Source organism: Physeter macrocephalus, chromosome 9, assembly GCF_002837175.3.
Source record: "Physeter macrocephalus isolate SW-GA chromosome 9, ASM283717v5, whole genome shotgun sequence".
Lineage (NCBI taxonomy): Eukaryota > Metazoa > Chordata > Mammalia > Artiodactyla > Physeteridae > Physeter > Physeter macrocephalus.
The window spans coordinates 67,110,952-67,134,656 of record NC_041222.1 but is presented as its reverse complement, the minus strand read 5'-3'; positions in this window follow the sequence as shown (position 1 = coordinate 67,134,656).

Below are 23,705 nucleotides of genomic sequence, written 5' to 3'. Positions count from 1 at the left end.
CCGTGTCCCCTGCATCGGCAGGCGGACTCTCAACCACTGCGCCACCAGGGAAGCCCTATCTTTGTATCTTTCGAGTCCTTTTACAATAAATCCTTGTGTCGAATATAATAAAAGGATTTCAGACCCCCATCAGAGAAATTAGCTGGTCTAATCCTGTCCCTTCTACCAAAATTGTGCTTATAATGCAGTATATGAAACTTCCCAAGTGTACTTTGAAATATTTTTACTGTAGGTAAATTGAAAGTATAATTTTACCTTTCTTTATAGCTTTATTTGCCCTCCGGTGATCCATATGAAGTTCAGGCAATGCTATATAGTTCTTTTAAAGTTTATGTGGTTTTCCCTGGAAGGAGTTAGATGTGTCACTAACTGTCGCCTATTGAATTTTTTAAACTGTAAATTGTAGACAGTGTTTTCTGTAGAACTCCCCTACAATTGCTGCCCACCTGTGAAAGGTAAAAGTCCACACTTGCTTGATAACACCAATAAAGCTGTTGAAGACCTTTTCAGAATGACTCAGACTATTCCCTGTGGGTTCTGAACTAACTGAGACACAGACATAAAATTCAGGTTCTAAATACAAGCTTCCCCCCTCACCCCGAACCCCCCAAAAATTTGTATTGAAGGAAATGGTTTCTATTAATATTTATGATCAGAATTGCCACCTCATCCCTGAATCATCTAGTTACTGAGCTGAGAAACCCTGCTCTCACCCAACCTCTGGGACCCCACCTATCACCTCAAGATAGGAAAGCAGAAAACAGTTATTCAGTGTGCTAATGCTTGAGAAAGAGGTAGGTTGGACCACTCAACACATTAACCCTGCCCCAAAAAGAAATATGGGCCAGTGGATCCCAGAATCTTCCCCTCTCATCAGCCAGATAAAGGATTAGGCAAGGCCTAGTTACAAAGAGAGTTAGCTTAAAAGAGATATTCTCCAATACCTCCAAGAGAGTAGCACTTGTTATTTTATGTGCCAGCCACAATTCAGGAAGAAGGAAGTGATGGTGCCCCCTAAAAAGAGGCCATCAATAAACTTGACTTTGTTTGCTTCTATTTTTAATTTTTTATTGCTTCTCCTGCCCCAATACTACCTACCTTATGATATGAAATATCTTGTGCATTTTCCTCTGCCTCTCATTCAATGCTCTCTTATTTTTCGCCTGCTGAACTGGTTATTACTTGTCTTTTATGACCTACTTCAAGCACCAGTTTCTCCATGAAGCCTTTCTTGACTCCATCAGATAGACAGGACTTTTTCATATGTCCTCGTGGTACCTTATACTTACCTCACTATACTTAACTAAACCATGCTGCAATTATTTTTTAATGTGTCTCCCTAAATAGATTGTGAAAACAGAAAATATCTAGCATATAATGCACTTATAATAAATGAATGAATGAATAAGGAATGAAGAACCCTAAGTCCAGGGCTCTAAGCCTAGTTTTGCCACTGTGTTATTATCTATTCTTTATATATCTGTTATATCTGTGTTATATCACAGAATGAATGTTTGAAGAACCCATTATATAACTTTCATAGTTAATCTGCCATGGATAAAATTGTTTCATCAGTCTAATCCACACGTACTTACTGGGCACTTTTGTGTGTGTGTGCCATTGTGCTTTATGTTACACAAAGAGTAGTTAAAGGGCAAGCATGGTCTTATCCACTTGCACAATCAAGGATGCCAAGAAAACAAGAATATCTCTATCAGGATATAAGTGTGATAGTTGCAAGCACTAAATTGAAGATGGAAGAACATTGCATATTAACACATGCTAGATTTCAGCAGTGGAGACACTGAGTCTGTGTGAAATTCAGCCTGGCAGAAGTGTAGCTCTTCTAGGAGGTAAATTATAATAGCTAGCAATTAATGAGGGCCCTTCATGTACCTGCCAACGGCCTGTGTGACACTAACTGCAATCCCATTTCACAGATGAGAACACCAACGTGAGATAAGGCTAGATGTAAAAGGAGGGAACAGGGCACATATAACCTTGTGTCTTAAGTTAATTGGCTTGAATTTTGGTCTGTGTTAGCGGGAAGCCATTGTTGGATTTTTAAAGCATTATCAGATTTGTTTTTCAGAAAGACTAGTGGCTACCATGAGGGAAATGCATTAGGCAGCAGAGGGCAATTCCTTAGCAACTCAGGGGAGATGATGTCAATCTTAGTAGCAGTCATTATTAATAAGGTAGAGAGTGCTGATTGGAGAGGAGTAAAAGATCAAAGAGACAGTGAGGGAGAAATGCCAGACTGGATGATTCACTGGATGTCTGGTTTGAAGAGTAAGGGTTAGTAAAGTACCTAGTATGATAGGTTTGGGAGCAAGTGTTGCCGTTCACTAGGGAATACATTCAGTAGGAAATATGGACAATGACGAGGTTTGAGTTGGGAGATACATGTTTTAGACATGTTGAACTTGAGGTCTCCATGCATCACAAATAGGAATATCCAATTTGTATTTGTCTGTACAGACCTGGAGAGGCAGGTGAGGAAAGAGACAGTGTGATCAATGCTAGGGAACTAGTGCTATGAGAGCACATAGAAGGAACCCCTAATCTGTCATGGCTGGTGGTCAAACAAGGCTTTCCTGAGAACAGGATCTTAAGTGATTACAGAACATCTCTTAACAAAAGTTTTTCAAATTAAATCAAAACACTTGAACTTTAAACTTTTCACAAGTTTTGTGATACTAAAATAGGTATTCTTTAAAAAATGTAATAAGAACTGGCATCTGGTTGTCAGAGAAAATGACTTTGAAATGCTATAATACCCTAGATGCCTTCTAAAATATACAAGAAAAATCAATATATGCTTGCTGTACTTTAACATTAAATATACTCCTATATCCTCAAGACTAAAATCTACTTTCTGGCAGATATGGGCACTGTTAATCAAAATGTTTGCTTAATAAGAATTATAGTAGCTAATATTTACTGAGTGCTCAGGATGTGCCAGGCAGTTGTGTACATTTCTTACCTGGATTCACTTGTGTAAGGCTCACATTAACCTCCTTTTACAGGTAAGAAGTTTGAGGCACATAAAGGTTAAGAGTTAGTGGAAGAAAACCCATCAGCACCTAGGCAAGCTGGCTGCAGAAACTGCATGGCTATTAATGATCTTGTGGCATGCCCCTTCCCAATCCCTCCAGATAAACAGCCGATAGTATTCTTAGCTACATATTAAGCACTGATAAAACTATATTAATAGTGAAATTTGAAGGCATTAATTTTTAAACATTAGATTATTCAACCAAAAACAAAATGGAAGGTTTTTTAGTGCTTTACTCAGAACATCTAAAATAACTGCACAGTCCTAATGGCTTCAGGTTCTGCTGTGGTTAGAGTCTGGGAATCACACAAAGAGCTGAGTTTTTGGCACCTTTAATCATAGCAAGAATAACATATACTAGAAGAGTTAAAGAAAATGTAAGGATAATTTAAATCCCATATTAATTTTTCTGCTAAGTTCAAGTGCTTTGTTAGCAAATAATATTATTGTATTATACTATCGCGGAGCAGCTAAGCCCGTGCACCACAACTACTGAGCCTGAGCCCTAGAGCCCACGCACAACAACTACTGAGCACATGTGCCACAACTACTGAAGCCCGCGTACCCAGAGCCCGTGCTCTGCAACAAGAGAAGCCCCCGCTCACCACAACCAGAGAAAGCCCACGTGCAGCAACGAAGACCCAACACAGCCAAAAATAAATAAATACATTTATTTTTTTTTTTTTTAAAAAGGGCTTACTGGTAAACACCAGGTTCCCAACAAACATGTCCCTGTATATATAATGTTTGATCAAACACATTTTCTCGTCCCTGTCTTATTCCAGACAGCCACAAGGCTGTCCAGAGTTACCTCTTCATGGAATTTTATGACCCAAGATCACTTCTTCACTGTTCTCTTTTATTCCCTTCCAAGTACAGAGTACACACAAAATATGACCTTTTCTTCTCAGCTTAACTCTACTTGACCCCTGTTTCCTCATGCATATACACATCTATACATCCATCTCTTTTTCACTTTTCTTAACTTTCTTCAGGTTGCCTTATGAGCATATTCTTATTTCCGATTACCTTTGTCTCCCATTCTCTGTTTTAAGAATTTTTAAAAAAATTGATGCACATCCTGACTTATAAACACAAAAGCAGTGCTACAAGTAGATATAGCTATATCAAGGAGAACCAATGCCTTATGCTTCAAAGTGAAATAAGACAATAACCAAAGCCACTCTCGAGAGTTTTCAGCAGTCCACTTTAGACCCTACATCAACACTTCCATCCCCTCCCTCATCCTCTTTTAATTAAAACTATGCCTCTGTAAGCAGTAGCACTCGAGAGAAATAAGCCCTTATCTTTTTATTCAAGTTTATAGGTTTTTCTGTTTTGTTTCATTACTAGTTGCAAGAGAATTATTTTTCTGTAGCAAATGTGCTGAGTTTCAACTTCATTATGGGCTAAATAAGCTTTTATGTGTTTGGCCATGGGACCCACCCTACCACCATTTATAACACTTTTTATGGGAGAAAATGCTGTGAGTTCCACACAATCAATTTTAAAATGAACTACTGGAGCATCACCTGTTTGTCAGTTGGGAACTGCCTTTAGGAGTCTGACTGTCCCTGCTGGTCCTGGGTCTGTAATGAAAAGTCTGTGTGTTTGGCTGAGAACTCTCAACCTCTGTTCACAGAATGTAGTTTCTCTCTTCTCCCTCAGCATATCATGCCTAAGCCTCTGACCTGAGCAGGAGTTTACAGACCCTTTGCACATGACTTACACCAGCAGCATGGAATTGGATACATCAACTTAATTTCTCATCTTTTAGTAGATAAAGGTTTTACAGCTTCATCTTAATTTGCCAAGATCCTTAGGAACTGATGGGTATTGTCTGTTACTTTTTACATATATACACACATATATGTGTATATAAATGTGTGTGTATATATGTGTGTGTGTGTATGTATATATGTATGTATACATATTCAGTTGACCCTTGAGCAAACGGGTTTGAACAGCATGGGTACATTTACATGCAAATTTTTTTCAGTAAATAGGTACAACATTACTACATGATCTGCAGTTGGTCGCATCAACAGATGTGGAGGGTCAACTGTGAAGTTATTTTTGGATATTCCACTGTGCTGGGATTGGCATCCCTAACCCGAGTTGTTCAAGGTTCAGCTGTATATATGCATGTATGTATGTGTGTGTATATATATATGTACATTATTTTTTCTTTTGTATTCACTTTAATTCCAGAACATAATCAGATATTTCTATACTATTCAATAAGCCTTCATAGAAAGAGTCACAAATAGGCTTTAACTCAGTTCTTCAGTTTATTAGCCCATATGTAGAGGTGTTCATTGAATAAGCTATACTAAATTGATTCACTTGCATTAACACAGGCATTTAAAAAAATTTTTTTTTTTCTGGCACGAGGAGCACACTGTAGGCAAGCAGGGGGTGGAAACAAGTGGAACTATAAGAAGCATATTCAGCTGTAATCCATGTGGAAGATGTTGATAGCTTGGATGAAGATGGAAGTGGCAAAAATAAGTGGTTGAATTCTAGATAGATTCTGAAGGCACAGCTGCCAGGATATAGACTGAGAGAAGAGAGGAGCAAAAATTTATTTAAAAGTTTTTACTTGACCAACTGGGAAAATCAAATTGCTGAAATTCTTCATGAAGAATAAGTGGGGTGAGACTGGGTACCAAGAAGTCACTGTTGGATATGTTTAGAGAGTCCTACAATTCTTCCAGGTGCAGACATTGAGTCAGAAATTGGATACATGGTTGTTAAAAATTCATCATTCCAAAGCCAAAGTAGCAGAGATTCAGGACAAAGGCTCACCCTGGCAATGAAGAACGTATACTTTTATGGAGTATCTCTAAGACCTAAGAACAGCTGTAGGTTGCTGGGCAGGGAAACCTAGCAGCAAAAGAGAGGAATCTCGTATTTAGGAAAGTTAAATGACGTGCTCACACAGAATGGTAACGTCAAGATCAAGGCTTAGATCTGATGAGTTTGGCAGCCTGTTCTTACCCACTAGAGTGGAGTACCTCATAGAATGTAGCTTGTTTTTCTAACATTTCTCCAATGAAGAGTTCTGCCCTCTTTTTCAAACCATTTATTAATTACTTTGAACACATATGCACACCTGATCCATCATACTTTTTTTTACTTTGTGACATCATGGATTCACCAAACATTCAGTACTGTTTTTGAAAGGTTTTCCTTTCTCCCTGTATTCAACCAGTATTCCAGATTTCCTATCCAACATAAACACACAAATAAATGTTTTGGTTTTTTACCCAGTGCTATTTACTGAATTATGTCCCCCCAAAGCCATATGTTGAAGCCCTGATCCCTGTGATGGTGCTTGGAGATGAGACCTTTGGGAGATGAGGTTTAGATGAGGTCATGAGGGTGGGACCCTCATGATGGGATCAATGCCCTAATAAAAAGAGCCACCAGAGGGCTTATTCCCCCTCTGTCTCTCTCTCTCTCATGTTTGAACACAGTGGAGAAAGCAGCTACCTTCAAGCCAGGAAGAGAGGTCTCACCAGGTCCTGACATGCTGGTACCCTGGTCTCAGACTTCTAGCCTCCAGAACTGTGAGAAAATAAATTTCTCTTGTTTAAGCCCCCCTGTCTGTAATATTTTGTAAAAGCAAATGAGCTGACTAATACTCCCAGGAAATTGCATAGAGTGCTTTGAATGCTCATCTAGGTACTATGCTATGCCCTGGATTTAATTTTCCATATGTATAAAGCAGTTAGAAGTTTGCAAAGCACTTTCTACGTCTTTTCTTTGCTTATTTGATGATGACAACAGCCCTGGGCAATGGATCGTGGATCATGGATGTCTTAGTAGAAAAAGAACACACCTGTCCCTGGTCTCCAACTTGGTAAGTGGTGGTGGTGGATGGGAATAAAATGCTGCTTTTTGGTTTCAAGCCTCATGCCCTTTCCGTCATTACTGGACCAAGGCATCATTGCCATCTGCCCATTAAGCAGTGATTTGAGAGAGAGGTAGCAAGCACAGTGGTTAATAGCACAGCCTGTGGAGCCAGACCCTGGGTTTAAATCCTGCTTCTACTTCTTTCTATATTTATGATTTGCAGCAAGTTGTTAAAGCTTCTGTGTCTCAGTTTTCTTCTTTTGAAAAATGGGATAATAATAATGATACCATGTGGATTTTGAGGATTAAATGAGTTAATTCACATAGAACATCTCAAACAGTGCTTAGTACATGGAAAGTACCCTATAAACACTAGCAATAATTAATATTATTTTTTCTTTCGATGCATTTCTGAAAGCTGTGTGTAGTGCCCTTACCATGTCCTTAGTACAAAAAAGCAAGAAATGACTGTTAAACTTCCTCTTTCTCATCTATTGTTTTATTCCATGCTGATAGTTACATATGGTATTTATCATCCTCTATTTTATTATAACTCCAAAGATTAATTCTCTATAATTCCTATTATGTCCAGGCTGAGAGATAATAGTAATCAATTACGGTCTCCTCTAATCATCCTCATTATGGACTCCTTGGTAAAAAACAACTAATGTCTCCCTCTCAACCTTTGCCCTCTTTCTCTCTCTGGATACATTTTTCTATTGCTTACCATTTAATCATCATAAAATAAATCCTTCTCTCATTAAAAAACAAATTTATCTCCCTTAGAGATCATTATTTACTATTAGTAACTTTCTACTAATGAAGCCAGTCCTTCCTCTGGTTCGCTTTTACCTGCCTATTTTATTCTGTGGAATACTATCATAAAAATTGAAATCTTTTTCTTTTATTCTCATCTTTCAGTTGAGCAACATGTTTTGTTTGTGTTATCTGCAGCATGCTAAAGTTAGAATCTAATTATGAAACCAATCTTTTTATACTATTTTTACCCCAATCATTTTCCAAGTGTGCCACGTTAGAAACTGTTGACGGAAGATGGAACAAGGCAGAGTCCTGTTTATAACTTTAATATGCATGGCTCAGTGGAATTGCGTTTTAGCAATAGTTTGTCACGTTGTAATGCAAAAGCAATGTAAGACTCAAAATGGACAGCGAATAACTTTAATACTGCACCTCAGTATGCACCTCCTTTGTGACTGTAAACATCAATGGGAGTGTGGTGAGTAAGAACACAATCTCCAGAGTGAGCCTGCCTGAATTTGCATCTGGCATTCCCAAGCCCTAGCTTTGTGACCTTCAGCTTCTCTGGGCCTCCCTTTCCTCATCTGGCAGTCCTAAGACTCTTAGGAGGATTAAGTGAGTTACATATGTGTTACCAGTCAGGAGATGTTACTGTACCCTGAAAAACAACCTGAAATCTCTGTGGTTTAGTGCAACAAAGGTTTATTCCTCATTTATACAAAGTCATTTATGGGATGGGGTAGGCCTCCAGTGCAGCTGACGTCCACGCAGCTGCTCAGCAATCCAGCCTGCTTGAATCCTGTCGCTCGGCCATCTGGACAAGAGAAAGGGAAAGAGAAAGGCGGGAAGACTGGCAAGGGCTTTTTCCTACCACAGCCAAGAAGTGATACGTGCCACTTCAGGCATCTCTGGCTAACTGAAAGAAGCTCCAAAATGAGGAGAGAAAAGGAACGTTTGATAAACATCCTTGGTTCTGCCCCAGGATGTAAAACACCTAGAAAAATGCTGGCCACAAAATAAAAGCCTAATCCACGCTCACTATTGTTATTATCCACAGAAGAACAGAATATTGTGCTAAGGAGTCAAGAAGCAGGCTGTGACCATTTAGATTTCAATGAAATGGGACTAGGAAATGAATTTGCATGTTTAGAGCAAGTGTTGCAGGACAATTCTGTAAGTCCATTCAGGGTTCTCATCCTTGTCTGCTGTAAATTAAATTTACCTTTCCCATTTCTGCTACCTAAAAGTCTTATGTCATAGAACAGCCTTTCAACCTTTCCATACTTCAGTTATCTCATCTGCAAATTGGAGATAATTATAGCTCCTCCCTCAGGAGATGGGTATAAATGGATAATTGTTCTAATGTTTTAGATCACACATTCACACTCATTTCAGTTGTTATTACTCTATGATGTACAACTTTGGATATGCTCTTGATATCTTTGTTCTCAGTTTCAGCATGTATATCTTGAAGGCATGATTGATATTATCTCTAAGAATGCCTACATACTCTATGAATTAGTGAGTAAGTACTTTTCTAAATTTGAGAGTCTTTAGGCAGCAGAATCTGTTTCTTACTGTTAGGATTAAACCCACTGGATTCCCAGTCTCAGGCCTTTTCCTTCACACTGAGTCATTCCCCAATACCCAGGATCAAATCTGACTTAAGAAGTGTATGACTACCTCTATTCCAGGTTTCCATTCCATCCCTATTCATGATATTAATTCTGATTACTGGCACCTACCTTTTTCTAAAATTACATCCCTGTATGTCCCACTGTTTCATCATTCAGGTGAAGCCTGTTAGGTCTTGGGCACCTTTTACGAGTGTAGAAGCTGAAACTCAATCCAGTCCAGCGGCCAGAGCCTACTCCTCACTGGTAGCCATCATTATCAGAAATGGTTGCCTGTATGTTTAGACATCTGAAGATTACTACTTTGAATTCTTGAGAACTATGCTCAGCCAATTAGTTGAGAGATGCCGACACTTTAGTAGCCAACTGATGACCTGCTGTATGGCATCAGTTGCATGTATACTAGAGTTTGCCGTGCAAATCCACCAGAGTTAACTGAGGGTATGATCCAGAGCGGCTGTCCAGGCCTTATCTGTCCTGGTCTTCTCTTCATGGTAAGACATCCATGCTGTACTGAATGCCATGGAGTCACGTGCATGGTATCTGTCAGAGTATTAGTGACAAAATAATAACATGTCCACTCTCTGCCCTATAATGGGAAGCATTGGTGCCTGGTAAGCAGGGGAAGTCACCTAAGAGGTAACACATAAAAGCAACATCCAGACATGACCTGTAGAAGTATTTTCTTTTAAGGAGAACTTCCATTTGTAGTACATTTAAAAAACATTCAGATTCTAAATCAAACACAGTTTGGTTCTAACCCTGGCTTTACCACCAACCTTTTAAGCCACCTTAGAGTAGCATTTTGATTCCTTTGATCCTCTATTTCCCTCTCTATAAAGTGGAAATAATAATATTAATGAGTTATCATAGTTGTGAAAATCAAATGAAATAAATAATATACATGTATAGCTGAGTGACGTGGGGGAAAACACACAAACTTACTGTGTCCCAGTTGCCTCATTTGTCAATGGGGGATAATAACAGCGCTTACTGCATAGGATTATTGTGAGGATTAAATGACGTGTATATGCTTAGAAATGTGCCTGATATAAAGGAGGCATTCAGAATGTATTACTTGTTATTAGGTATTACTACACAAATCACCCAAGTTTCTTTTGTAGAACCATGAAAGATGATATGAGTGTTAGGACTCAGGAACCAGGCTTGGCTCAGGGCAGCTGTTAGGTTGCAGTGAAAAGGAGCCAAGAAAATAGTCACTTCAGGAAACTTTTTATTTGAGTTTAATGATGATAGTTTGAGTTGTACTAGCCAAATCCCTGTGGTTTACTGCTAACAAAGTGAAACCACTGGCAAAATTCTAATAGAATAAGGATCTGAGAGCTTCTGCCCTCTGCCTGGGTGGTCTTGAATAAGTGCCCACTCTAACCTCAGTGTGCTCACATTTAATAGAGGGGGTTGGATGAGTTGATTTCAGAATTCTATGTAGCTCTAAAATTGAATTTCTAACACAAGCTCATGTCTCATTATTTGTCATACATTTTAAGAAAATTTTTAAAACCATGGTTTTGAAAATGTTTTAAGTGTGGAAGCTTAGCCTAGATCCTTGCAAATTAAATACTTATATGCATAAAAACATGGTAGGTAGAAAAATATATAGATCTATTTGTTACTTATTATCTCAATTTCTATCATGCAGAGGTATTCATGAATTTCACATTTTGGCTTTTCCTATTCTTTTATATTTTAAATAATTTTCTTTTTTTTAAATACTCTCTTTTCTCTTTGTGAACTTCCTTTCACCTTTTTCCTTCTCTCTACATAAAACAGATGCTCTAATATTCAGGCATAAAGCTATATTGCTTGATGAAGGTGGAGAAGAAGAGAAAACAGCAGGAATCCTGATTTACTTCAGTGGGCTATTAGGACGTTTTGACGTGTTATTTGGGTTGCTTCCTGAAAAAGATGGTCTTGGTCAAGTATTATTAACTTTCTGTTTTTCTTTGTGATAATACAATTCAATCAGACTCTTAGAAAAGGGCTCTGTGCTTATTAGTTTGGTTTTTGTCATTGAAAGTTTTTCAGATGCTACACAAAGTCCCTGAAAATCTAAATGGGACAGAGTTAAACATTACATGTTTTAAAGCCCAGTAACACAATTATGCTAATGTAATTAAGCTTCATGAATATGGTATGCAAATCAAATTGTCAAGAACTATACCAAATAGAATTGTTCTTAAAGACAGAACAGATTGGTTCTGAAATTCTTATAAGGACCCCTGTTTTATAAATTCCTAAGCAGAATATCATTTTGTACAATGGAAAAACTGCTTTGAGCACATCATCATCAATATTTAATTTACACAGTTTTCTCCTTGAAAGTGGCATGTTTTGCTGTAAAGAGGAGAAAAATTATATCTGTGTGCAATGGAAAGGTTTAAAGTATCAATGTCTATCAACAGAAAGGGTTTAGATGTTAAACCTTTTTCCAGCTTTATTGAGATACAATTTACAAGTAGTACTGTATAACTTTAAGGTGTACAATGTGATGATTTGATATATGTATGTATTATGAAATGATTACCACACATCCACACAACCATCACCTCACATACGTGCCATTTGTGTGTGTGTATGTGTGCGCATACGCACGCATGCGTGTGTGTATGTGTAGCTGTGTGTGTATATGTGTGTGTGCGTGCATGTGTGTGTATCTGTGTGTGCGCACGCGTGTGCATGCATGCGTGTGTGTGTGTGGTGAGAAGTTTTAAGATTTACTCTCTTAGCAACTTACGAGTATACTATGTAATGTTCTCAACTATACTCACCATTCTGTGCATTACATACCCAGAATTTATTCATCTTGTAACAGGAAGTTTGTGCCTTCTGACCACTCTCACCCATTCCCCACCCCCACCCTTGCCTCTGGCAATGACTAATCTGTTCTCTGTTTCTATGACTTTGTTGTTTTTTTTTTTTAGATTTCACATATAAGTGGGATCTTACAGGATTTGTCTTTCTGTCGGACTTATTTCACTTAGCAAAACACCCTCAAGTTTCATCCATGTTGTTACAAATGGCAGGATTTCCTTATTTATTTTATGTCTGAATCATATCCCATTACATATACACCACGTTTTCTCTATCCATCCATCTGTTGATGGACACTTAGGTTGTTCCTATGTTTTGACTGTTGTAAACAAAGCTGCTATGATCATGGGGGTGCAGACATGTCTTGGAGATTTCATTTCCTTTGGATATATATTCAGAAGTAGGATTGCTGGATCATATGGTAGTTCTATTTTAAATTGAGGAATTTCCACACTGTTTTCCATAGTGGCTGCACCAATTTACATTCCCACCAACAGTACAGAAGTGTTCCCTTTTCTCCATATCCTCCACAGCACTTGTTAGCTCCTGTCTTTTTGATAATAGCCATTCTGACAGGTGTTATATCTTAAATGTAAACAGTCTTTTCATCAATTGGAACATGACCTGGTACACTGCACTTCATGAAAAAAACAGCTTCAACAGAGATGTTTTACGTGGAGTTGATTTCTACCCTATAAATATAATAACAGAAAAGCAGCCTTGAGCCATCAGAGTGACCTGAAATCCTTCAGCAGTTATTATATGATGGTTATGAGGAGCCATTTGGAAGACTCAGTGAGGAGGAGGGTGACAGCAACCTGGATTGTTTTCTCTACCCTGGGCCTTCTTGCCTCTCATGTTGACCCAGCCCTGATGTCTGGCTGTTTGCTGTGACCCCTTCTTTGTTCATCACCCCTTGGACCTTCCATTGTCTAAGGCTCCAGAGATTTAGCTCAGAACAGAATGACGGAGGAAATCAATTTAAAAAAAAGGAAAGAAAGAAAAGAGTTGTTTTGTTTGTGATCTTCTCAATTTTGTGGTTATAAAATTAACTTCAGCTCATTTCAGAAAAATGAGAAATAGAAAACTGGAACAAAGAAAAAACCCTCCAAAATCCTATAACCCTATTACCAAGAAATTATCTTTGCTATCATTTTAGTATTCTGTCCAAAACTTGTTGTTACTTTTTTAGTGTAATGCATACATTTCTGGTTTTTGCAGTTTTGCATTTTGCTTTTTTTTTAAACTGAAAATCATATCCTATGTATTTTCCTATGTTATTCGACATTGTTTTTTACATCAGCATACTATTGCGCCATGTGGGTATAACTTGATTTGTGTAATGCTCCCCCATTATTGGAAGAGGGTCTGAGGGCAGTGGTGAACTGCTCCTAGACTTCAACTTTGTATTTGGAAAAGACTAAAGAAGGCAAATGAAAAATCAATCTCTCGTCTTTTTAAATTTTTTTCTCGATCAAAGTGGACTATTCCGTGAGATGACCACATCTAAAAAGTTTAAAAGTAAAAGCAGTTCTTTAGGCCCCCCAAATTAGATTATACTATGTACAACCTATGCTTTCTACTAATGTTTAACAAAATTATGGATTTTATTTTGAGAAGAATGAAACTCATTATTGAGAATATTATCTGCCCAACCAAAAACAATGATTGATTGATGGCAGTGGGTGGTGGTTGAATTAGTTGCTCTACATCAGCTTAATTAAATAAATGGGTGTACTGGCACAGAGCTTATTGTCAGTTCATTTCCGCCAGAGGATCACTGGGTTGACATATCTCCCCCAGCCTTCAGTTTTAAAATAAGATTATTTTTAAGATGAGTCACACACTGGCTAGGGGGTCTGTATCCATTCACGACTGCCTGGCCTTTGCGTGAGAAGACAATATCTTCTTTGCAATGTAGCATCTCTTTTGTCCACAAAGTCCCAGAGGTCTTCCTTCAGTGATTTCTATTAAAACTTTTATTTTTATTTCCTCTAGACTATTTGTGGCTGATAATCAAAGGATAGTTTCCTTTCCGAAGGGTCTAGTATAATACTAAGAGCCTTAAATTCTACCAGTGTTATTGTAGGCATTATTCCCACATTGTGAAGGATGCGAGAGTCAGGTGGCGTGAGGGATTTTGTCCTTCTTCCTAGGCATGAGATCTCCAGCCCCGATTTCTCTCCTGACCTCCTGTCTTATATAGCCAACATGCTGCGGCTGCCCATTTTCTCTGGGTTGGCCCCCTGAAGCCTAAAAGCCAGCTATCCCAAACTGCAATGTATCATCATTGCCACTTAAATCAGTTCTTGATAATTTTTTTTTCCTCTATTTCACTGGTTGGCTTCACCATCTTATCAGTCACCCAGGCCAGCAAGCTGGGAGTCACATAGGTTCCTCTAACCTCCTCACTCCTTACACTTAATCAGTTGGAAAGTCCTGACATTTCAATCCCTATGTGTGTCTCAAGTCTGTCCTCTCCTCTGAATGCTCTATTTCAGGCTTGTCTCATCACTTGATTGCATTATCTTAACAGGCTCCTAACTACTTTCCATATTTCTCGACTTTTCCACTTTAAACCCATAGTTCCACAATGACTTTACAAAAAGAAAATCTCATTTCTCAGGATAAAACTCTTCACTTCTGGGCACCATCTGTGTCATTTTTTTTTTCAAAGAGTGGTCTGCTAATCACCCGCTTAGTAATTGCTTGAGGAGGGCATTGTTAAAAATGTAGATTACTGTAGCAAAGGCTTTAGAATCAGAATCTAGTGGAAGCAGAGTCCAGGGATCTGGCTCATAAGCAAGCTCTCAAGGTAACTTTATGTACTCAACGCTTATGAATCACTCACCCATCTCTAGAATAAAACTCAAGTTCTTGGTCAGGACTGGTTCCTGCCTAACCCTTTAGACCCTTTCAGCCTCATTCCTTCTGCCCTGTAAGAGGGAACAGCTTCCTGTATCCCAACAGATCACTGGCTGGCTCACATATGCTTGCCTTTGCTCAGCTTTTCCTCAGGAAAATACCCTTTCACAGCACCTTGGTCTAACTAATCATGACACAGGCAGGCATGGTGTTCTCCTCTAATATGGACGTTCAGGATGTGGTGCTCAGACCCACAGCTTCTACTTACATAGGAGCTTGTTAGAAATGTGGACTCTTGGGTCCCACCCCAGACATACAGAATAAGAATCTGTAAATTGACAATTCTCAGGTGATCTGTATCTACAATTTCCTTTAAGAAGCCCTGCTTCGGAAAAACTTACTAGAACTCTCCAGTTGGACAAAGCTCTAATTTTTACAGAGCACTCTGAGTACACTATGTCTACACATCTGTCCCTCCCACTAGACTGTGCGCTCCTGGAGGGCAAGAAACCTTCCTTATTATCTCTATACTTTCAGTCCCTGTTATTGTCCCTGGCACATGGAGCGGCTCAACAAATGTCTGTTTATTTAAACTGAACTGACCTGCGGATCAGCCTGGAACTAAAATGTTGGATCCCTGATGCAATGTCCTTTTACACAGATTGGTTGCACTTTCATTTTTGGATGCTCTCGCTTTTGGCTGAGCTGATGCTGTTTTTGCCTCCTCTTTCTAAATTCACAGATGGTCTAGAGCATTTGCTCACACAGAGTGGATTGCTGCCCGTTGTGGATTGCTGTGGGCCAGGCAGCTGGACTTCCCTGTTCGTTACCAGCCAGGCCCTGCTGACTGAAGCTTCCTTTAGGGACTGCATATTGGTTTCTCCTTCCAGGAGGAGCCTCATTTGAGTTCAGGGGTGTGTGTGTGTGTGTGGTCGGTGGGGGAGCTTCTTGGTTATCAGGATATTGTTTATCTTCACACACGTAGGTTACTAAAGTTGCTTATACCGTTTTCGATTCAAAACTCTTTAGCATGAAACCTCCATGACTTGACTCCAAAACAGCTTTGTAGTCGATTTCCATCTTCTCTTTTCTGTACCATTAGACTACAAACTGCATAAAAGCAGAGTGGGTCTGTTTTTGTGATCATTTAGCATGGTGCCTGGCAAATGTGTGGAATGAATGAATAGATGAATAACATGTATCAAAGTGCCAATATAGGGTATACTCCCAGGTACTCCTATATAGCCTTATATACCTCTGTGTGTATGTATTTATTTAAAATAAGAATAATCTTTTGGAGATATACTTTAGAGGAATATGATTATCTTTCTTTAATACCAGTCAGTATATATAATGCTTTTTAATCCAAGAAACACTTTCCTTGATTTAAATTATATCCCCCTCATCCAACCCCTGGCAGCCACTGATCTGTTTACTGTCTCTATAAATTTGCCTTTTCCAGAAAGGCCTATAGTTGGGATTATGCAGTATGTAGCCTTTTCACATTGGCGTCTTTCACTTAGTACTAGGCGTTTTAAGTTTCCTTCATGTCTTTTCAAGGCTTGATAACTCATTAATAAACAACCTCAAATATTAATTAATTCATTCATTGATTTAACGTGGTTAGAAGCCCTAAAGAAAAATCACAGAATGCAGATGCTATAATATCAAGTTTAAGGGACTGGATTTGACTCACACATACTTTTTTTTTTTTTTTTGGTCTTACATAGTTTATTTTGAAACTGAACATTTAAATGTGTTGGATGGGCATGTACTCTGTAGTTTGCCACAAGACCCAGCATTCCTGATTGTCTCAAATGCAGTCTGCTTATTCCACTGTGTTTTGGACTCTGAAAATATTTAGGCTTGCATCCCATGATGTAGAAGAAACTACATTGGTTTTGGAATCAGACCACCTATTTTTAATACTGGCTCTGGCATTTACTAGTTTTAAGGTCTCAGGTAAATCACTAATATCTATTTTATGTATAAAATAGATATAAGTACGTACCTTCTTTTTTTTTTTTTTTTTTTTTGCAGTACGCGGGCGTCTCACTGTTGTGGCCTCTCCCGTTGCGGAGCACAGGCTCTGGACGCGCAGGCTCAGCGGCCATGGCTCACGGGACCTACCTTCTTAACAGTTATAAGAAATTAATAAATCTATCTTATATAAGCCACAGATGACACTTTGACATTCCCCAAATAGTTCCTGAGCTCCTATGATTCCTTTGCCTTTATAAAATATCTAATGTATCTGCATGAAATGTTCTTGCTATCTTTTTCATGAAGGTTTCCTAGATCTCCAGAGTCAGAATTCATGAATCCTATCTCTATACTCCCAATGCCTTGCACAAAATAATATGTAGTACTTGTATATAGAGTTGAAAATAGTGTAGTCAAAAGCATGGAACTCAAGAGTCTGAGGTTTTTCTGTGGACTCCATCACTTATTGGCTGTGTGATGTTGGCCATCTTAACTAATCTTCATTAGCCTGGGTCCCTTGTCTGTGAAATTGTGAAATGGGGATAGTGATAAAACCTATCTCCTGAAGATGTTGTGAGCATTAAATGAATTAATCCATGTAAAAAGCTAACACTTAGGTTCAATATTTTATATGTTCATTTTTATCTTCATATTTTCTTTGTATATGGTTACAAGCTGCCAGATAAGCCACCATTGAGAAACTTGGCATTGCTAATCCTCCCTGATGATTCAGTTTCAGTAGGACCCGTAACTGGTGCTGAGAAGAATAGTTGTTGAAGGCAAAGCTTTAACTCAAAAACCAGAAAAAACATTTTTGATAGGGAGTTTAAGATGCAGAAGGTAACTTAACCATCGGGTGTTTTGTCTGCAGTTCATGAAAAATAAACCTGTTATGGATAATTTATGTTTAAGCTGTTCATGTCACATGGAAGAGGGTTCAATTTGCTCAGCACATACTTCTTTATTACCAGATGATTCATTGAAAAATCACAATTTGCAATGATCTGCCTAGTGGAAGGGTTGTTGGCCATTAAAACATCATAGAAGAAAATTCAGTGATTAATATTATTTATGCCAAAGACATACATTTGTATTAGCTACACACATCCCAATGTGCGTGCATTAAAATTATGACAGCATTGACAATTCAAATGAGACTTGGGGAAGGGTGAGCGTCAGCATTTCTGATAAGCTGTACAAGATAATAGTTTTTGATACAAAAATGAGTTCAGCAACTCATATACGAAAGGATACTTTTCTTAATAACAAAGTGACATTTTCTTAGATACTACCAGTAGCAATAAATACATACAAACAGGGGCTTCCCTGGTGGCACAGTGGTTAAGAATCCGCCTGTCAATGCAGGGAACACGGGTTCGAGCCCTGGTCCGGGAAGATCCCACATGCCGCGGAGCAACTAAGCCCGTGTGCCACAACTACTGAGCCTGCACTCTAGAGCCCGTGAGCCACAACTGCTGAGCCCATGCGCCACAATTACTGAAGCCTGCGCACCTAGAGCCCATGCTCCACAACAAGAGAAGCCACCGCAATGAGCAGCCCGCGCACTGCAACAAAGAGTAGCCCCCGCTCGCCGCAACTAGAGAAAGCCTGCGTGCAGCAACGAAGACCCAAGGCAGCCAAAAATAAATAAATAAATAAATTTAAAAAAATACATACATACATACATACATACATAAATAAATAAAAGGGAGAGGTAAAGGAAAGATGAAGAAGTAAGGGATGATCTTCTATATCAGATATCTCAGCTTCCTGAAGGAGTTCCCCGTACTTCCATACACACAGGAAAGACTATTAACTCGTTCAGGCCCTGTAGGTACCATTGAGTCCCCTCTAGAAGCAGTGGGGTGAAAAGAGGTGATAATACTTGATAAGTAATAGTGTTTACTTTGCAGTTAGATGGCTGGTATAAAATATTCTCTATAGATAAAAATCTTTCTTTTCTAAACTTTAGCAGAGGCATTTTATTTTGATATGCAGCATTTTCTCCTTGTTAATTTTATTTTTTATTGTGGTTTAAGAGTTCTTCACACATGTGAAAGAAATTAGACCCATCATAACCTGTTCTAATACACTTAGGTGGGTCCAGATATGGCAGGGGGAGATGGTTTTGTGAGACACAAATATATCCTGATTCACTCCATATTATATATTCTTTAGTAACCTGTCACTTTGTTTCCTGTTGATACAATCTGAAGTTCTGACAACTTCAGGTTATAGGAGGCATTACAGCTTTCTACCAAGGTTAATTGTATATGTTGTGGTTACATAACAATTTTTATTCATGATGTGATTATAAAAATACAGAATAACAAAAAATATGAATCAACAAAAATATTTATAATATTTAATAATTGCTTCTAGCTGATGTACTAGTTTAAAGCTTGTTAATATTATCTCATTTAATCCTCAGAAAAATCCTATAAAACAAATCTTTTCTTTTTTTTTACAAAGTACACCTTTGTAATAAAACATTAAAAAAATAAGATTTGTTTTATAGGATTTTTTGCAAAAAAATGTGCACTTTGTTAAAAAAAAAAAGTACAAAAAATATAAAGTGATCATTTGTGGCCTGTGGTAAAGAACACAAGTGAGACCATCAGCCTGGTCCTATTGTTCTCCAACCCTGCCCAGCTGTTCAGAGGTAGAAAAGGAGTAGGTAGAGAGTTGGATTTAACCAGGATTGAGGTTTTTCTAGGCTAGTACTTTGAAGGGAGATGGGTAGGACGCTGAGAAAGAGTGCAAGGGAGTGATTATAATGGTAGACAAAGGAATCCAAGCTTTGTAAAGAGGGAAGTGAGGTGATGGGCAGGATCAGGTCAAAGGATTATCAGTCCTAGTGGAGTCAGAGAATTGTTGCCAGGGAAGTGCTAGTGGGAATAAGATGGAAGGTGGCAGGTGGCAGAGAGTAGGATGATTGAAACTGAGATATCAGAGGTGATACAATTATTGGTTATGACAAAGTGTAGGGTATGACATGGGAGTCTGTGGTGAATGTAAGCTGTAGATCAGGATCCCTGGACGTGAGGAGGTCAATAGATTTAGAGGCCAGAGAGTTGGTGAGAAAGTCTACCTGAATACTGAAATCATCATAAGGGTGATAAGAGTCGTAGCAGAGAGAAGGACCATGAGCCAGGTGCTGAAGTCTTCAGTGAATGGGCAGAGTTTACATGGTTGTGACAGAGAAACTGTGGTCTGATGTCACACCTCTTAAAGTCCTGGGGGCTGCAGGGAGGATGGAGAAACCATTGTCCAGAGGAGGAGATGAGGGACAAGGAGGCTCCTGCCTGACCTCTGCTTTCCTGTCGTGTTCCTTTCCTGTTTTCATTTCTCTCCTTGGTGCCTGCTTTCATATATTGCAGTTATGATTTGAAATATGTTCATTCTTTGAAACTCAACTTCTGCCCTTTGGAGAAGTGACTAAATACCTGAACTGAGAGAGCAGAGGTGTGGAGGGAAGGACAGAAGGGACAAAAGCAAGAGATATTTTGAAGAAAGAATCAACCCAGTCTATCTGATCATTGCATATAGGAGACAAGGGAAAAGAGGAATGAAAGATGACTGCAGGAGATGAGAGAATATCGAATATCATCACCACTGAAAGAAACAGAGAAATGAGCAGGAAGGCTTGATTTGGAAGCAAGATAATTTTTTCATTTTTGAAAATATATTTTTATTTACAAAAGCAACACATAGTCATTGTGTCCTTGTATTATAACATATAAGGAAATAAAAAATAATAATTAGAGGTAAAGTTTTGGTATACATTTTTCCAACTGTGTATGGATATATGTGTGTGTGTTTTAAAGTATAAATTGGATCAGACGTTACCTAAAATTGCATAACCTGCTCTTTTAACACTTAATATGTTGAAAACCTTACAGGTCATTGCATGGTCTATTACAGTGCCATTTTGAAAAACCACATAGTAGTCCATTGTGCATATAATTTAATGTACCAACCCTCTCTTTTTGTATATTAAGGTTGTTTCAGTTCTGCTACATTCAATTCTTTTGCAATAGCTATTCTTGTAGCTAAATGTTTGTTCACACTTATGATTCTTTCTTTTATTCATTTGTTTTCCAAATACAGATTGAGTGCTGAGTCCATGGAATCAAAAACGAATAAGAAACTCTCCTGATCCTCAAGGTTCACACAGTTTAGGGCAGGGAACAGACAAGTAAATAGGCCTAAACTTACGAGGCGAGTGGTAGACTCTAATTCTCTGATTCCCTAGAATATTGTATTGTTTAGATTTTAATTTAAAATTTATATTCTCAACACTTGGTAAAATATCATGATGGTTTCTTTAGGTTAATTTTTAGAAGCAAAGTTGTGATTCAACGTTTTAAAGTTTTCAATTCATATTGCCCAGTTGCTCTTGAGAAAGGCTGCACCAGTTGTACTCCCTGTGATGGTACAGCAGAGGCTGCCAACTCTCCTCTGATGCCCATTCTTCCCTTTCTCTCAGGGTGAAGATATCCCCAAGTTGTAGCTGGGCACCCAGCTTTGCAGCTGCAGATTAATTTCCTAGCTTCCCTTGCAGTTAGATATGGCCACATGACTTGTTCTGGCAAGTGGGACGTGTAGGAAAGGATGTGTTTGCAACTCTGGGTCCTTCCCTTATAGACGTTTACTCTGGACATCCTCCTGTTGATTCCCTTGTTGATGGCTGAGAAATGGTGATAACAGGAGCAACTTGGGAGACACATGCTTGGGGTGGCAGAACCAGCACAAATGCTGGGTTGTCTTCTAGACTGTCATGTGAGTGAGAAATAAACTTCTATATTGTTTTGAAAAAAAATTATATATATATATATAAAGTGAAATTATCTCTATTTCTGCTCTTTGATTTCCCAGAGGTAATTAGAATTAACACTTTGGCGTATATACTTCCAGGCCTTTTTTTTTTTTTAGCATAGGTATCATTTTGCAAAAGAATATTATATTGTCTGTGATGTGGTTTTTTTTTTTTTTTCATGTAACAGTGGATCATGAACATTTTTTTATGCCGGAAATGTATATATCTTGTATACCTTTAGTATTACACCAATTTTATAGGCAGAAAACTGATGCTTTGAAAGAATTAATTTTCCAGTGAATGGTGCAGCTGAGATTGCAGCTTGCATCAGCCTGATTCTAGAACCCATGCTTATAACCACTACATAACTGCCTCTTCAAATATACTGTAAATATCTAATTATGGATATTCTGAAAACTAGAAAATTATTTTTCAAAAGCGTTTATAAATTATTTAAATTTTTCTGCTCAAGGTTATTGATGGCTCAAAATATATAACTTCAGTCTAAATTATTTATAATGCTATAATAAGTCTATTAGGGAATGGCACTGAGCTACTTAGGACAAAATGAAATTGCTTTATCCGTCTTAAGAACTGCTTCTTTTTTGGAAAAAAAATATTTTTAACAGCCTATTCTATAACCAAAAGTGGTGGTGTGAAGGGCAATGAGAACATTTTATTTCATGAAATAATTCTACTCCTTCCTTTATGCTTTGTCTGAATGGAATGGAAAAGGGATTGACAAGGAAGCCTTTATAGAAGACTTTCATAAGGGCTATTAAAATATTCATTCATCCAACAGAATTCATTGGGCACTTTGTATTTTCTAGGCGCCAAGCTAGGCTCATACATTTAAACTGAGAACAGTGAGGACAAGCCCGGTTCCCACATTCTACTGGACAATTACATTTTAATGGCAGTAGTAGATTTGCTAAAAGCTACTTCCAGCTCATTTTGAAGAGTTTGGTGTAAATCGCAAGTAAATTAATTGAATACAAACTTTGACTGATATTAAGCACTTTGTCTTCAATTTTGTGTTTTGTCAGGTAGTAAAAGTCTTCAAGGATATCTTACATTAGTAAATAAAGTACATCTTTAAATAACCTAAACATCTTCTCTTCATTTGTGCCAGTGAGTTGACTAAGGCCCACCATTAACCTAATACTTGGTATCACTAAGTGATAAACCTAATTTGGTATCAGTAGCCCTTTAAGAGAGACTAGTCTTTTCTGGCTTAATTCTGGATCAGAAGGCCAGGAGAGCTTCGTATTATTTTTTTGTTTCTCTAAAGTCCCGCTTTGGAAACAAAGCGATTGAGAGGCACATTCTAAGAGGAACTCGTCAGGATGAGCTCAGCCTCTCCTGATGATGATTTGGAAGTTGATGTTATTTTTTTGGGTCAGATTAAGATCTGGCATTTTACCGAGCCAAATCCTCTGTTTAATTACAGAGGTGATATAATTACCAGGGGAGTAGTTCAGTTAATAATTATAGAAATCCCAATTTAGCAAGAAAAACAGGGTAGAATAAAAGCTGATTTCAGCCAAACTGATTGTCAAAAACGTGAGGTTTTGAAAATTACTTATCCATCGGATTCAAATTGAGTTGCATAATGTCAATGGCAGTGCTGTTGTGGAAAATCTTCATTTAAGATGGTGATAGTGATGGAATTAGTGACAGTGGAGGTTTCCAGCTATTGGCATTAACTATCATTTAGCTGTGGTAGATCATTAATTCTTAAAAAGATATATGTTTATTTTACATTTTCTTTTTTTTTTTTTTGTGGTATGCGGGCCTCTCACTGTTGTGGCCTCTCCCGTTGCGGAGCACAGGCTCCGGACACGCAGGCTCAGTGGCCATGGCTCACGGGCCCAGACGCTCCGCGGCATGTGGGATC